Source organism: Solenopsis invicta, chromosome 9 (assembly GCF_016802725.1).
Source record: "Solenopsis invicta isolate M01_SB chromosome 9, UNIL_Sinv_3.0, whole genome shotgun sequence".
In the NCBI taxonomy this organism is placed as follows: domain Eukaryota; kingdom Metazoa; phylum Arthropoda; class Insecta; order Hymenoptera; family Formicidae; genus Solenopsis; species Solenopsis invicta.
In genome coordinates this window covers 11,586,125-11,602,026 of record NC_052672.1, presented here as the reverse complement: position 1 = coordinate 11,602,026, position 15,902 = coordinate 11,586,125, and the positions used below count along the sequence as shown (strand labels likewise).

General features: G+C 34.2%; 1 long non-coding RNA gene across 1 annotated transcript in view; it reads left to right on the top strand.

Moving 5' to 3' along the window:
- The window catches only part of LOC113003773, a 44,676-nt gene extending 30,461 nt beyond the window's left edge, over positions 1-14,215 (top strand). The window contains exons 3-4 of the long non-coding RNA XR_003268675.2: positions 2,471-3,163; positions 3,746-14,215. This is a non-coding gene — a long non-coding RNA (uncharacterized LOC113003773). The remainder of the gene's footprint in view (positions 1-2,470; positions 3,164-3,745) is intronic.
- Positions 14,216-15,902: the final 1,687 nt, after the last annotated feature.

Genomic DNA, 15,902 nt, shown 5'->3' with positions numbered 1-15,902 from the left:
TCTTCTCCTCACCATTCCTTTCCGCACCCATCCCCTCCAATGGTCTCGCTCCATCTTTCTTCTCGTCCTGTTGTATGGGTCTCTTCCTTTTTTATTTCTGGAATTTAAAGATTATTCCTTTTTTGCTTGTTACTCTGAATCAGAAAACGCGGTGGCTAAAACCTGTTGCAGAATCTGGTCGGTTAAGTTTATTCTATTTCTGAAAAATTATTGATATTATCGGAAAAAGTGGAACAGTACTTTTGCGATGAATTGTACAATCCAACGTTTCTGTAACTTCTAGCAGGGTGTGTACCATGCTCGGTTGTTTACATTTTAACCGATGGCGATGTTGCCAAGTCTACAGACCTGTTGCCGGTTCCATGCAGAAGATCTTCCATTAATTAACTCCTTAATGACGCATTCAAATTAATCCGTATCTTGCAATGTTCGAGTAATCGAATGTTTGTAAAATTTGAACATCAGAGTTGTAAATCTTATCGTACGTAGGCGTATCACATGAAAATCTACCGAGTGATCCATTTAGTATATATCTTCTATCTATCGATACATGTTTTCAATTCTTCATCGTCTTTCATTTATCATGCATTACAGATTATTTAATGATATTTGTCCGAAATGCCTATATGCATTTATTAAATTAATAAAATCACTACTGTCATGTTTTTAATTTCGAATTCAAGCAATGTTCTTTGTTCATTAAAGAAAGATTTATTCTGTATATTCGTAATTTAAAAATATTTTAAATTAAAAAGTATAAAAATATTTTATTGCACTTTTTCTTTCTGCTCTCGTTATTTTGAATCTCGAGAGATAAATAAGTACATTAAAGATAACTCGAAAATTAAAAAAAATTTTTAAAGTGTCAATTTTATCAGTATTATGATATATTTAATATGTTTATAAAATAAAAAAAACATAGTTACAATTTTCTAAGTAGCAGTTTTGTACAATTTTCCATTCATTATTTACCAGATTTTGTAAGCTCAATACGATACGACGGTAATTGAAAAATTATTGCTACATCGCGTTAATCTGTAACATTAATTGGCGTAAATCAAAGTAAGTGAAATATGACTGACAAATTACAATCAAGATCTCTTTTGACGAGACTTTTCTATCTTTCACAGTAAACACTTAAGTGATAAAACGACTTTTCTGATAGTGCCTTCCACCTTCTGAAATTTTGTTTTGTCGCGACAGATAGCGTATGTTGCATCATTTTATGCTTATGCTAAAAAAACGTATGTCGACTGTGATAGCTCATAGATTCCGGCGCGATTATCTGTGGAAATTTGTCAGGAACGTTATTTGTTTAACAACAGCGAATTACCCGTCTTAGCGTTGTTTATTTCGAGATAACATATATGTTTGACGGAAAATCGCATAACACATTCTAATAGCGGATAAAGGTACTTTCCATCAACACATACCCGATATCAAATAACAAATTAAAACAGTAAGTACATTTGCCTCCATTGACGTTCATAAACTTACAACACGATATCCATTTTTGTTACGAGCTACTACCTGCCTAGCAATGTTGTTCTATTAATATAAATTGACTAAGGTAGTAAAGTAAATCTTCAGTCCGTTCCTTTCGAAGTTAAATGACTCGTAACGTTATAAAATTAACGATATGCGTAACTATATACATGACAAAAATACTCAAACGTAGTCTGTAGCAATGGACGGACGAATTTTATTTTTCGTCCGATAGCCATTTTCAATTTACATAATGTGCAGAAAATATATTTTAATTGATTTAAGTTTATGTCAAGGTAGCGGCTAGACGCTTATTCACTTCGTTATTTTGAATAGTGGGCCTTATGTTAAATTACAATACTGCAAGCCGTTGATTATTCGCAGTATGCGTGACGTCTGACGCAAACGAAAAGAAAACGTTTGGTTATTGCGACAGGAGATTTGCATCTTCGCGAATCTCTCTTGTTGCCCCCTCTTTTACGACGCGACTCGTCGACCTCTCGGTACCGTGGGGAAACGTTTTCACGTCCGAAAATATCTTCGGTCCGCAAACACTTTCCGACGTGCAAAGATATTTCAATGCGCGAAGCAACAAAGCGCGTACGCGCGGAAAACGTTTCCTCGAGCATTATCACGCTAAAATTCCAAGTTCGATAAAGCTTCTGTAGAACGCGGAGAATTTCTCTGATCACGCATTTTCATTATTATTTTAAAAATTTACGTTGTAAATGTTTGTTTAATTTTGTTTACTCTACAAATTAATCCTTACGTGAACGCATGATTCTTTTTATGAAGTAAAGTTGCATGGAGATCAATTATTTGACTCATACTTTAATTTATTTAAGAAAAAAATTAAAAGAAGCGTTAAGTAGAAATAAATTTTATTTAGAAATATATATTTTTTACGTACTTAATAAAATATTGATGACATGCACATTGGCTCAATATATATCTATTCAATGGATATTTTAATTTTATTTTTCAGATATTTTTTGAGGTAGAAACAACGGGAAGAAGCCAACACCTAAATCGTCGCCAATTTTCAATCAAATAAACGAACCGCAGCCGGTTCGTCGCGTCGCGCGTTTATTCCGGGAGTGTCGTTTAAGTTATCGGACTACTAGACTTTTCATAACTCCCATTCGATAGAATCCTAATTCGAGGACCGGAAATCGCACCCCCGCTGCTTGGCAGTGGTACATGTCCTCACTGGGCCGTTGCGCATGATGGCTACGGCGCACCGCGACGTCTCATTCCGAGTGCCCGTGCACGAGGAAATGCCGGGCCGCGTTATGGCATGCCCCGGGTGCAATTTTAAACGTGATTCTTGCGAGATAAGAGGCGTCAGATTCAATGCCATTGATTTCGTTTTCTTCCGCGTGGGGCTTAACCCTTGTTCGGGGGTGGATACGCGTGTGTCCTACTCGTCGACTCGGGGTGCTGAATCCACGGGCCTCCCTCCGAATCGGAAGTCTTATCGTGGGTTTTATAAATCCGAAGTGCCGTAGTGTGCGAAAGACTCTCATAGATATATTTAATTAATTCACGCGCGCAATTTCAGTGCATTTTACGCGAGTGTTTATCGCGAGTGCAACAAGAGGAGAAAACTCGACAACCTGAAGCTGAGAGGAGGAGGAGGCCTGGGAGAGGCATCGGGCTTCAGCGGAGCAACCTTGGGGTAAATATATTTCATCATTTGTATAAATTTAATAATCTTTTTTTCTTTTTATTCCATCTTATCGCAGATTTAAAAAGAAAGATACTTAGAATAGGAAATTTTTATAAAATTGTATATAATACACACTCAGAGAAAAGTTATGTTTAAATTGATGAAAATGTTTCTTTAACTTAGTTTTTTTGAAGTTGAAATGAAAATATTTTTGGGGAAAATACAAATTCATTTGAATTTATTAATTATTTGTTTAAATTATTTGTTTAATTTAAACAAAGAAAGTATTGACAGACATGTAAAAAATAATTTAGTTGTTTTGGTTTTTAAAATTTTATTTATTTAAATAAAATTTGCATTGCACAACCTGTTTCTTTAATTCTAATAAAGGAAACAATCAAAAAATTTCTTTAAGTTAAAGAAATTTTTTTTTAACCGACAACCGTATAGCAGTGCACTAATTTCTTTGAATTAAATAAATATTTTTTGACTCAAAGAAACTCTTCTCTGAACGTATAAAAATTGACTTTTAAAATAATGATCATTTTGAGCGTAGTTTTAACTTTTAAATCTTATGTTCGTGTGTTACAGTAATCACCGTAGCTTCGTGGCTGATTAACTCCGCTCGTTGCGCATCGGGTCGGTGAGTCAATTTATGATATTTCAATGCTTTGTTCAAAGATGTTTTGACTACGCGACGCCCCAATTAAAAGTTATTGTAATTTAAAACTTATGCAAACTTCTTTTTTATCCAATGATAAAAAATGTTGAAAATGTGAATACTCGAATTTTAGTCTTGGAACTAACTGTAAAAAAACAAAACGAATAATTTGACAGCAATGCAGGAAAAATAACCTTATTTTGTCGCAGTGTTAGGTAAATAACTTTTCTAAACGAATAGGTGAATTGAAAGAAACTTTTGCACGAATATTTATTAGAGTTTTATTAATATACGTAAAAAATTTTATTCAATTTATAATGATACTGTCTCAGTAAATCTGTAAATAGGTATTACAAACCGTGATTTTACATAAAAATGAAGAGTGAACCAAAAATATAATTGTTAAACCAACAAGAGAGTTGCGCTCAAATTTTACACAGATATTCAAATGTAACAATAGAACAATCTATTTAAATTTTTATTTTTCATTTTTAATAGTGCATTGTAACGTGAGATATGCATCCTTAACATTAAAAAAAATTTTTTTTTGAAATGTAGCTTAAATTTAATAAAGTGCTACGTTGTTTCATATCGCTCCCATTACAATTGGAGCACTTTGAAGGCCTTTCGATGTGTAACTCATGAGCAACGTCGAAGTCCAAAGAACTCGTATCGCACCAAGTTTCCCAAGTAGATCCGTGGCCAGTGAGATATATTGGGTGTGTGAGCGATAAAGGAGGCCTGTGTACACCGGGACCTCGCATGTGTGGGCCCGCCGTCCGTGCCCCCGAACGATAATTTCTTATCGTATCCGGCTCCCCTTACGCGCACGTTGTCAGTTACTGGAACTTAATATGGTACGCTTCGTATGAATCGGTCCGAACGACTTCAACGTATCGTCATGTTTTCGTAGAGTTTGCTACCGTTTACGTGACACCGTGATCAAAGGCGTTTGTAAGTCGGAAGAGCATGAGAGTCGCTGATGTAGCCGTGCAATACTCTGAATTGCTTTAGAATAGATAATACCTGCAAATATTTATATCCTTCACTCTATTATATATTTATATAAGAATGTATAATAAATAGAGCAAGTAAAAATATATTAAATAAAAATATAATATTATACACACAAATTTCATATGTATATAGTTTATTTGAAGTGTTAATGTTGTTAAACACATTTCCAATTTTATTTACTTTGTAGGGATCGTATGTCTAATACATCCTTAATTAATATTACAGCAGTGAAGATATTTATTGTGTGTGCAACGTATTTATAAAATAATTACATGAATTATTTATATTGACATGATAAAAATATATTTATTTTTGATGTATTTTTTTTAGAAAAAGTATATCAACAAACTGATAATTATATCAGTAACAGAGATGATATTTCATCAGTTACTGATACAGCTAATCAGTTTATTAAAACACTTTTTCTTGAGGCTCGATTTATTTTATACAATTTTATTTTAGAACAATATTTTTTTTATAAAAAGTTCTTTCTGCTATCTCTCATAAATCATTGATTGTGATTTTTATTCTTTCTTTGCCCGCAGTAATTTCTTTTGAGACACTGAGAAAAGATGAATAATTTTTAAGTTCTTTATGCTTTATTAATGAAGAATTTGTATTGTAACTTTTATATTCTGTAGAATTATTTCAAAATGTGTGGTAACCACAATAGCACTCAATAAAATTTTTAAATATAAATTATCGGAATTGTTTCAAATTCATCTTTGTTATGAATAATAAAAAATTTTCTTTTCTTCGATGTCTCTCTTTCGTGATATACAGCTTTTTTTCTTTATATCATCTATTTCTATTTCCTCTTTTTTTTTTAATTTCTCTGTCGTAAATTGCTTGGTTTTTTTGTTAAAAATAAGTTCTTTTCTAAATTAAACAATGAGTTAAAAAATATTTTTAGCGTTTAGTAAGGAATTTAATTAATATTTCTTTGATAACGAAAAGTTTTCGGAACAAATTTTTTTCATAAGAAAAAAGGAAGATGGCAAAAAGATAAGAACGGAACCACAAATGAGATAACAGGATTGCTCGAATATTTGAACGAAAGTAATTCTACGTTATTGCTATGAGTTACTTGTTAAACGACTAAACCGACGGACAATGGTGCACGAGCTGCATCTCAAACAATAGCATCCCGTAATCAAGCGATGAATTATCGCAAATCAGTTGACTTTTTAACGCACCGCCGTATGTCAAAGATCGCCAGTAACGCGATTAGGGGTATGAGATATGGACCGGCGTATCGGGGCGCGAGAATGCAAGGCAGGAGCAACGTCTTCGACGACCACGCCTTCGATCGGCACAACGGAGCGCCAACAATAAAGCCGAGGACTAGAAGTAAAAATCGCGGCGACCTATGCGTCGCCTCGTAACGCCTCGTTCCCATTCCCGCTCTCGCCTCGTCGCGCCGCGCCGCGAAACTCATTAAAACCCGTCGAGATACCCCGGCCGCGTTTATGCAGGCACGTAACGACGAACGAGAACAACGTCGGCGTATGCATTTACGAGCGGCACCGTCTTTATGCACCGGCGGCGCGGCGCGGCGCGGCGCGATGCATCGGAGCTGGCGACACTGAGCGCAGCACCGTACGGCAAAAAGTCGCGCTCGTAATCGTGTGAATATCGCGTCTTAGGATCTCCTATCGTCGGAACATCGCATTTCCGGCTTCAACGCGGAACGTGGAGAACGACACCCGTTTTCTCGTCTTTGAACAATCTTTGAAACGCAACAAACCGGATTATCTGTGACGCGTCTTCAGATATACATGCCGTGGGAGAAAAAAAATTATTACGTTTCAATAAATATTGGTTTGAATAGCTGCAATGAAATATTCATTTAATAAAAAAATGATAGTTAAATTGAATTAGTGGCGTTCGTACTAAATAAATATTTATTTACATTTAATAAATATTCCATTGCAATTACTCAAACGGTTTAATTTATTAAAATTTAGTAATATTTTCTCTCAATGTAGGACGATACGCCAAGATATGCAAACTCAGAATTGCTTTCTTTCCTTTAAAGCGTCACTAATTAAAGCACTGCCTTGAGAAAGAGGATAATTTCTATAATTCTAAAATAAATTCTTTATTAAAATGTAAAGAGTAGTAAGAGAGACAGAAAGAAAAAAAAAGAAAGAAGAGAGATCTTATAAGATCTTCTATAATTTTATATGCAATTATAATTTTAAGATGCAATAAAGCCCCTTTTAATTCATGCGTAAACTTGACGGAAATATGTAGTATCATCCTCGCTGGCCCGCGCGCGCAATCGAGGCACGTAATGAGAAGCGGTATGAAGTATCTCTTACGCGATCTATCCTTCCACCTATTTTTTTTCCCACATAACAACGAGGCGCTACGGCTCGTGTCCTGTTCACCCATTTTCGAAGGACCTTAACCAACCATGACCGAAGCGGCTCGCGTGGGGCTTATTTTAATGCCACAGTGTTCCACACACGGCCCGTGTACATATGTGTGCGTTGCACGTTGTTTTCCTTATATACACGGTGTACCTTGATTACCATGCTGCCCATACATGGCACTACAATTTCGATGCGCGCGGATTGTTGAGAAATTGCGCGCTCCGAAAGAAGCCGATTTATTATTAGATTATTAGACGCGCCTAATATGGCGCCGCGGCAGGATTTATCAACAATCCGTTTATTTTATTCAATTTTTCCTCTCTGTCGTCGTCCAATTCCCCGCGTAGCAACAAATGCGATTCCCGGCTTCCGTTGGATTATGATTTGTTTAAAGTAATTCTTCCCGAAAATTTTGGTCAGGGAGATCTAACGTCAGGTATATGCAATTACGGATGTATGGGTCATAACATTACCAAAAAATATAAATTTCATAGAATGTTGTAATTTATTACGTTTGAATATCCGTGTAAAATTTGAGCACAGTTCACTTACTGGTTTAAAAGTATAATTTTAATTTGTATATGTAAAATTGCGTTGTGCGTTGCAAATTTTATGCGAAAATAGCATTATCAATTAAATTAAAATTTTTATTATGTAATAAAAGTCTAATAAATATTCGTACAAAAATTTATTTAGATCCATTTAATCGTTTAAAAGTAATTTTTGTATAAAATTGCAGCTAAATATAAGCAGCAAAAACCATTTTAAATCAAATTCTTCATTTCTTCTTTGCAGCTACTTTCAAGTCCTAAATTCGAGCATTTGAGACTAAAATTTTTTGTTGATTAGTAGAAAGAAAAGAATAAACGTAGAGAAGCCTTCAATTTTTAAATTTCGATAACTTTAGCTCGTACAGCTAAAACATCCTTGAGAATTTTGGAAAAAAAAGAATTCTTAAATTTGATCGATTGATAGACGACAGCTTTATATATTTTGAAAATTCGTGGTTTTGTGTAAAGATACGACCTCACACATGCAAATGATAATGCATTAGATTAGATTAAAGTATGTCAGTTTATCTTTCTCTCTCTCTTTTCCATCCAAAAGGTTATCGTACAGTCAAGGGTGTAGTCGAGAGATAAACAAGTGTCGAGATTGTATCGGTCTCTATCGATCCCAATTCTTGAAAACATATCGTCTAAAAAAATACAAAAAAAAAGAAAATAAAAAAATAGAAAAGGAAACAAATTTGTTACAAATATTCTCAGAATATTGCGTCGCGTTGCTTAATCGTAGCACAGTTTACGTGCTTTGATGCTCGATGTCGAAGCTTTGTATCGCACAGCAATCGATTAGGCGCTCCGTATCTGGCATCGCGGCTAAATATACGGATTTACGGATGTTGAGCACCGAACGCCGGAAATCCTTGAGTGACGTTGACGCGCGCATCTAGATGGCTGCACCAAATAAATGCATAACTGCATCGTTACGTGATGAAAACGGTGTCCCCTGCGAATTAATAGCCGGCAGGACGACATGACTGACAAGCCGGCGAATTAAATCACGTAAACTACAACGACGGCCGATCGCGAAGCGCCGTGCGCAGAATTTTGCGATGGACTGTGTTGTGCTGCGGTGGCATAAGGCTCGCTCGCGACCTTGGAAACTGATGCATTATTCGAGATGAGAAATTGCGAAGGCGGGCACCGCTGAAGTTATGATGAATGAGAAACGTCGGGTTCCCCCCGCGTCGAATAATTCCCTTGATAAAAATAACGGGTGTATTATTTCGTCCCGCGAGCTCAATTTCAACCCTATTCATGCAACTTAAAAATAATGGCCGTATTGTTTAAAGACACAAATTGATTTCACGCTTTAACATTCAATAAATTATAAGATGAGGGTGGGATGTATAACAGTAAATCGCCGCGGGACAATTTACTGTTACAATAATAAGTATTGCTTCAATTTATCAAGTCTTCCTTGAAAAACTACTATTTCTAGATTTCTTACGTCTGTCTGTTATCGTCACTTTATTCAACGGCAAATATTACGTTTCTTATCTAGTGATCTCCCCCTTGAAACCTTGCTTGTGAAGTATTATGGTATTAACAGTACTTTACTTTGCTTAATTTCCACCGGACGAGTATTATTTAATCACCTTGATTCCACAAATATTCTGTATTGTGAGACTTCATCATTGCCACTTCGCTTGTCTGTAGACGGGTCCGTGAGACTGATAAGATGTCACTTCCACGCTTTCTATCGCGATTAAATACACATCAGGTCGTAATCTGTAAACGCGTAAGGTCATCGTGATAAATGAACATAAAATTTTCCATGGTTTTCCAAAAACACTTATCACGAGGGTCCCAGATATACAGGTATCGGTGTACTGCGACCGCTTAGTCAACAGACTTGCATAGCGATCACTCACCTGCATACCACCATTACGGTTACATACATGTACAGAAAATATAATCACCTCAGTTATACGTATGTATAATGTACGAATACGTGTAAGTTTGACCCGAATAAATAAATAGTATTATAATTTATGTTAATAAATTGGAAAACGTTAACATCATTTTTCACGACTCCCGTTGAATGAATAATGAATGAATAAAATAGCTGAACATACACACACGTATACGCATTTATGAAATTAAAAAAGTAACGATATGGAAGGTTTACTATAAACTTAGAAAATGTTTATCTTTAAAAATAGTATTTATATCTTGCATAGTCGTTATAGTCTTTTAGAATACTTGGTGCACTAAGAAAAATTTAGTTGCCTTCAACAAAAGCTGTTTAGTTTGAAACATTATTTAACAGTAACTAAATAGTCTTGTTTGATACATTTTAATCAAATTAGCTATTTGTTACAACAAAACACTTTGCTTTTAGTATATTTTTAATAAATATAACGAGCATAATAGTCACAACAACTTGAGAATGTGCAGAAAAAAAGATAATGTGAGCTTTCAAACCAAACTAAATCTCTTGTGCATTCGTATAAACTTTCTTCGACATATACCTGAATAATTTTCAAGTTTCCTTCCCTTTTTCTATCCATTGGAACTCTGGAATTTAATGTCAACCATTGTCATCATCATCTTTTACCTGCCGAGACGTTCATTTAAGTGAACACAGGCCAACAGTGCGAGGGAAACGATAATAATCTTGCCTTTCCTACTTTTTTTGCCAAGCGAATTTCAAATGCAACAACTTTCTCCTTCGGCATCTTTCGAATTTTGCGTTTGAATTTCTCGATCGTCGTTCAATTGCTACCTAATGACCAACTTCGCATTCCATCGATATTCGCTCGTAAAAATTAATAGAATCTTTTAACAATCGGTCGTGAACGAATCGTGAATGAATCCTCGTAAAGCCTAATGCATAAATTTTTGATGATACCGATTGTTCGATTCGTTCTTAGAAGCCATTAAAAATTTAAAAAGCAAAAACGTTGTACACTTGTTAAATTACTTTAATGTGCCAATTGAAATTGAAGATAGCACACTACAAATAATTCTATATAATAATTTTGCTGTAATAATAAAATAATATTTTATATGGTGAAACTGTAACTTAAAAAATTGTTGCTGATATCAAATGTGTGTGGATTTCATATCGGGATTAATTCTAATAATTACAGCTGTACACATTGCATTCTGTAGCAGGTATCTCACAGTTAATATGAATTTCGTATTTGTTACATACGTTGCAATGTATAAAAAAATAGTATATAGGGGGAAATTCCAATGAAAGGAAGAAGCAAGCATCATTAAATTATCACATTTCTTGCATTTATCAACGAATGCACGTGAATGCAGATGTGAATGATAAGAAATTGACTTTATCCTTCACGCTCGGCCGTGAAAACGTCGGAACGTGACTTTGCGTGTTCTCCAGTCGCGACACTTACCTTTCAGCAGGTGCAAATAGAAATGCGTTTATTGCCGCAGCTGTTCGCGAAATAGAAGAGGACTGAGATGCACAACAACTTCAGGAGAAACTAATGACGATTTTCGTTCGCGAATCGATTTTATTTGCAAGATCAAAAGTGAGAGTCAAAAAACTACGTTTTCTTTCATTTTAAAATTACGTGAACGGTATATTGAAATCGCTTTAATTGCATCAATTTACAAAAATTTCGCAATAAAGTAATAAATTATTGATTATTAATTAATTATTAAATCCCTAGTTATCGTGTCACTTGATAATAAAATATAATGCAATATTTTGTATATCAATAATACTGTCGCGTTACCAACATTATTCTACATAATTAAAAACGTAAACTATATTTATAATTGAAGAAATCAATTTTAAATCGAGCAAGAGAGTCCGCGATAAAAACGGAAGGTTAACGATTTTGAGATACCACATATATTCATGACCATACACATCATCGAATCCACCTGTATTGAGATCCTGGATACGATCTTGCACGGATTCCGAAGCGCAAGGGTACGCCGCAGGCGTGGTTCGGTTCTATAATGGCTTCGGCATCATAGAAACCCTAGAACTTCTTACCAAAATTTTACCGGTTTTTTTTTGCTTAAAAGCAGGGATGTACCAAGCTTTTTGTAGTTTTCTCAAGTTTTCTTCCCCGAGGATTACTCTTACGGATTGTTATTACAAAAAATTTATAGTTTTATGGTACGAGCTCTTTGAAATCTTTAACCATTGTATTCCAAAATATTTTTTTATTCTGATGGAACAATATCAGCTATGAGGACAATAGATCACAAAGAAGATTACGAAATTATGAAATGCACTATTTAAAGAACTTTTATAACTTGTAAGTAGAAGTTTTTTGTGTGACTCAGGCGAATCCAAGGTTGTGGCCACGGACAAATAACAGATAATTTGCTGTTTTAAATATTATAATTTAAATTTTTCTTATGTATGCAAACCGTTAAAGATTTTTTTGTAGTATCATTCTTTTTTATTTTTTTGTTATTTTAAATTAATGTCAATAACATTTATTAAAAGAAAAATCGCTTTGCAAGATAAGATTTCAACAAATGAAAAAAGTTAGAAAAAAATTGAATATGGCATTTACATTAATATAAATTATTCTCATTATCATATTTCTACTTCTCTCAGCATTAGTTTCCTTATATTGCGGTTGATAAGCAAAAACGCATGTATATTCAGTAAATAAAGTGATTAATAACATAGGTGTACATTTGCATTATGCAAATTGCTATTTTTATAGTTATTATAATTTAGCTGCTTTTTTTCTTCTCGTGCTATCATTTATCTTTTATACATGTTATATTTATAACTTATTAATAAGTAAACTTTTACTTATCAATAAGTAAAAATATATGGGAATTATATAAAGGATTTATTATTATTATTATCGTCTAATTAAATGCAAATTGGAGTTGTACAATATAACTTAAGTGAAACAATGTCTTAGTAATCGTGACATTTAAATGGTATCCATTCATTCTTGCGGCAAAAAAAAAAGTATTGGCTCTGTAGAGGTGCAATATTTCCGGAAAGTCCATTCGTGGCTCGTCCGTGGAAAACGCTCAGCGGTCATTACGTTGTTTTCCTAGTCGATCGCCACTTCCATCAAGATTCGAAATTACACGTTCTCTTCCGACGCCAAGGTTGCGCACCGTCGGAAACCGCACGTTTCGCGAGAAAAGCGCCGTGTCAGCTAATGACAGGTATCCTCGATAACCGCGAAGAAGTCTTTATATATCTCTTGGACCCCGGACAAACATATCGTCCACCCTTCCTGATTGTTAAAGCAAATGTTTTGTCTCTCGTTCGACCCCTGTGCCTCGTCATCGTGCATACGTTTGCACTGCAAAGTGATAGCCACGCCAGTTTAACCGAATCTCATATTACAGGTCGTAATCGGGATCAAATGGTGCTCGAAGTTCAACGGTTTGCTCTTTCCATGAAACATGATATTTGGGTAGATTTACAGGGACAATTTTCGTTTTCTAAGATTACGCCTAATATATTTAGAAGGACGAGTAAAAATACAATTAACTTATCGGGGTTTACACAAGATAATTATTATCAAAGAGCACATACTGTTTTCCAATCGTCTTGGAGGAAAGAATAAAGAGATGTATATATTATTTTTCGTAACAGATAATTTGAACACATCAATCTTCCGAGCAGTGTATTTTTCTTCTAACTTTTTTGAGAAGTATCAAGCATGTAATTGGGAATTGCGTTTGAATATTGTTGAAAGTAAATTGAGGGTTTTGTCGCGTAGCTGGGAACCAACTATTATTTTGCGAGAAATGAATCTTTGTAAATTACGGTCGTAACTTCTCTTCCGGTAAATTTATGGTTACGTAAAGCAGTGCAAATGTTAAACGTTCGCAAAGCAAATACGTTCTAGCGAAGGATTAGCGATGGAAGACATTGTTAAACGAGTCAACTTTTTGTTAAATAAATTTAACAAATTTTCCACTTTTGAATGCTGTTAGATTTACATGTGAAAAATTATTATTTGAAACCAGTAAGAAATACAGAAGGAAACGTAGGAGAATTTTGACGGATTTTTCAACACAAAAAGGTTATCTTATCTTTAAACTTTATCTTTCCGCTTCTCGTATTTCTTGACTTTAAAATGTACCTTTAATCCAGAGAACCACGATTATGCTCGAGGCACGGCTCGAAGGAAGAGTTGCTCCTTCACGAGGGAAAAGAACGGCCCTCTCGTCTTTTCGTTCCGCTGCTTTTTTTTGGCTACTCACTGCGTGCCCTGCACTTGCCGCTCGGCATGGGGTCGTTAAAAATGAAAAAAATCACTACGCTCCCCTTCGTGTCCTCTCTAATTTTATTTGAGCGCCTTAACTTATCCCAGTATGTATTTGTATGATTGCATTACTCTAAAGTAACGTAATAAAATAAGAATTATTTATAGTACATATAACTGTATTTAACTGTAAGTTAAATGTATCACACACATTTAACATGTATTAAATTAATTACATAAAATAGGCTGTGAATAATATATTTTTTAAAATGATATACATTAAATGAATATTTTTTGCATAATAAAAAATTATAATAAAACGTTAAAAAATACGTATGTCTTTTAATAATAATAATAGTTTTAATATATTATGTTTAATGAATCTTTTTCTTCAAAAAGAATTTTACTATCGTATATTTTAAGGTGTATTGTTTAAAACTAAAATATAAAATTTTTATTAATTGTTGTAATAAATTGGACCACATAAATACATCAAGAAATATTTTGCATAACATAATTGCAATTAATCGAGCATTAGAATAGAGAACATCATGTTGTTGCGCTTACATTGAGCAACGATTCGTTTTAATTCATTTAGCGAACAGTATTTCGCATGCAAAGATACGTGATGTGAATATCGAACGAGCAGACGAACCATTTCGATTTTACTTACGATCTGGCCTCATGTAGTATTAATGCAGCATTAATTTTGTCGATACGTAAAATAAAAAATTTATGTAATCTTTTGTTCGGGAGATGCATAAAACATCCACGTGCACGGTGCATCTACTACTTATTACAACCGGATGCGAGCGGCGAGTGTTTACTCGAAATACGCGGTTCCACCGCCATACGCGTTTCGCGTATTATCGTGTATTGTAAGATGCTAGTTATAAGATGCAGCTTCGTCGTTGGTTGACTTGAATATTTTTATTTTCCTGTGACACACATCATTCGCGTAAAACTGCAATAAAATGCGAGGGAGATAAAGTGCGAATGAATTTCATCTTAAATTCTGTTGCATAATTTAGCAGTTATTTTGAAAGAATTCAGATTCGTAAGAATAAAAATGTTATATCGTCATTTTCTGAAAGAGCACGAGAATAAAATAAAAAGCTGACGAAAATATATAATTCAGACATTCATATTAAAGTATCGCCAATTCATAATTAAAATAACGCAGCGATGCGTAAAATTTCACTTTACATTTCGAATAATGATTCGCGTTTACATGATCGATAGGTATCTCTTGAAGTCCGTACATACATTAAGTAATTACACATTCATATAACCGCGGTCGTAACGTGTGGCCGATTAATCAATGAAAAATATTTAGATGTGGTCATACGTACGTGAGGCGCATGGCGAAACTCGACGGATTGGCTCACGATATTAAATTTGTTCGTGACTATTGGCTCGCTTACGGAATGTTAAAACAGGATTGGAGGTTTAGGCGGTGAGGTTTATATGATCGTGATTTAGGTAATGTTATGAAAGTTACATCGGAAATTTCGGAAGTTTCTGAAGCTAAACGTTGTTGTGGTATGTTTCGCGCCTACTTTCCACTTGAAAATAGTACAACATTTACAATTACCTGCTTTAATAATAATAATTTTATAGTCCGTTCTCGGAAAGTGACAGAGACATAGTGATTGAAAATTATGTTTTGTAATAAAAAAATGCCATAAAATTGTCTGCATTTACTTTTAAAATTAATATTGCAGCAATATATTATATCTTTTTTTTACAATCTTTTGCATTTTGCAATTATTTTCGGCCAAATCTTAAAATGAAATAACAATATAATGTGAAGAACAGCACCTTATCCTTACCAACATGGGTATCTCAAGTCCGATTATTTTTTTTACAATGGTTCAAAAAATCTCTAAAAATTTATGAACATATTTTCAAATTTCTAGAACAAATGTCTGTATTTTATTTTAGAAAAAA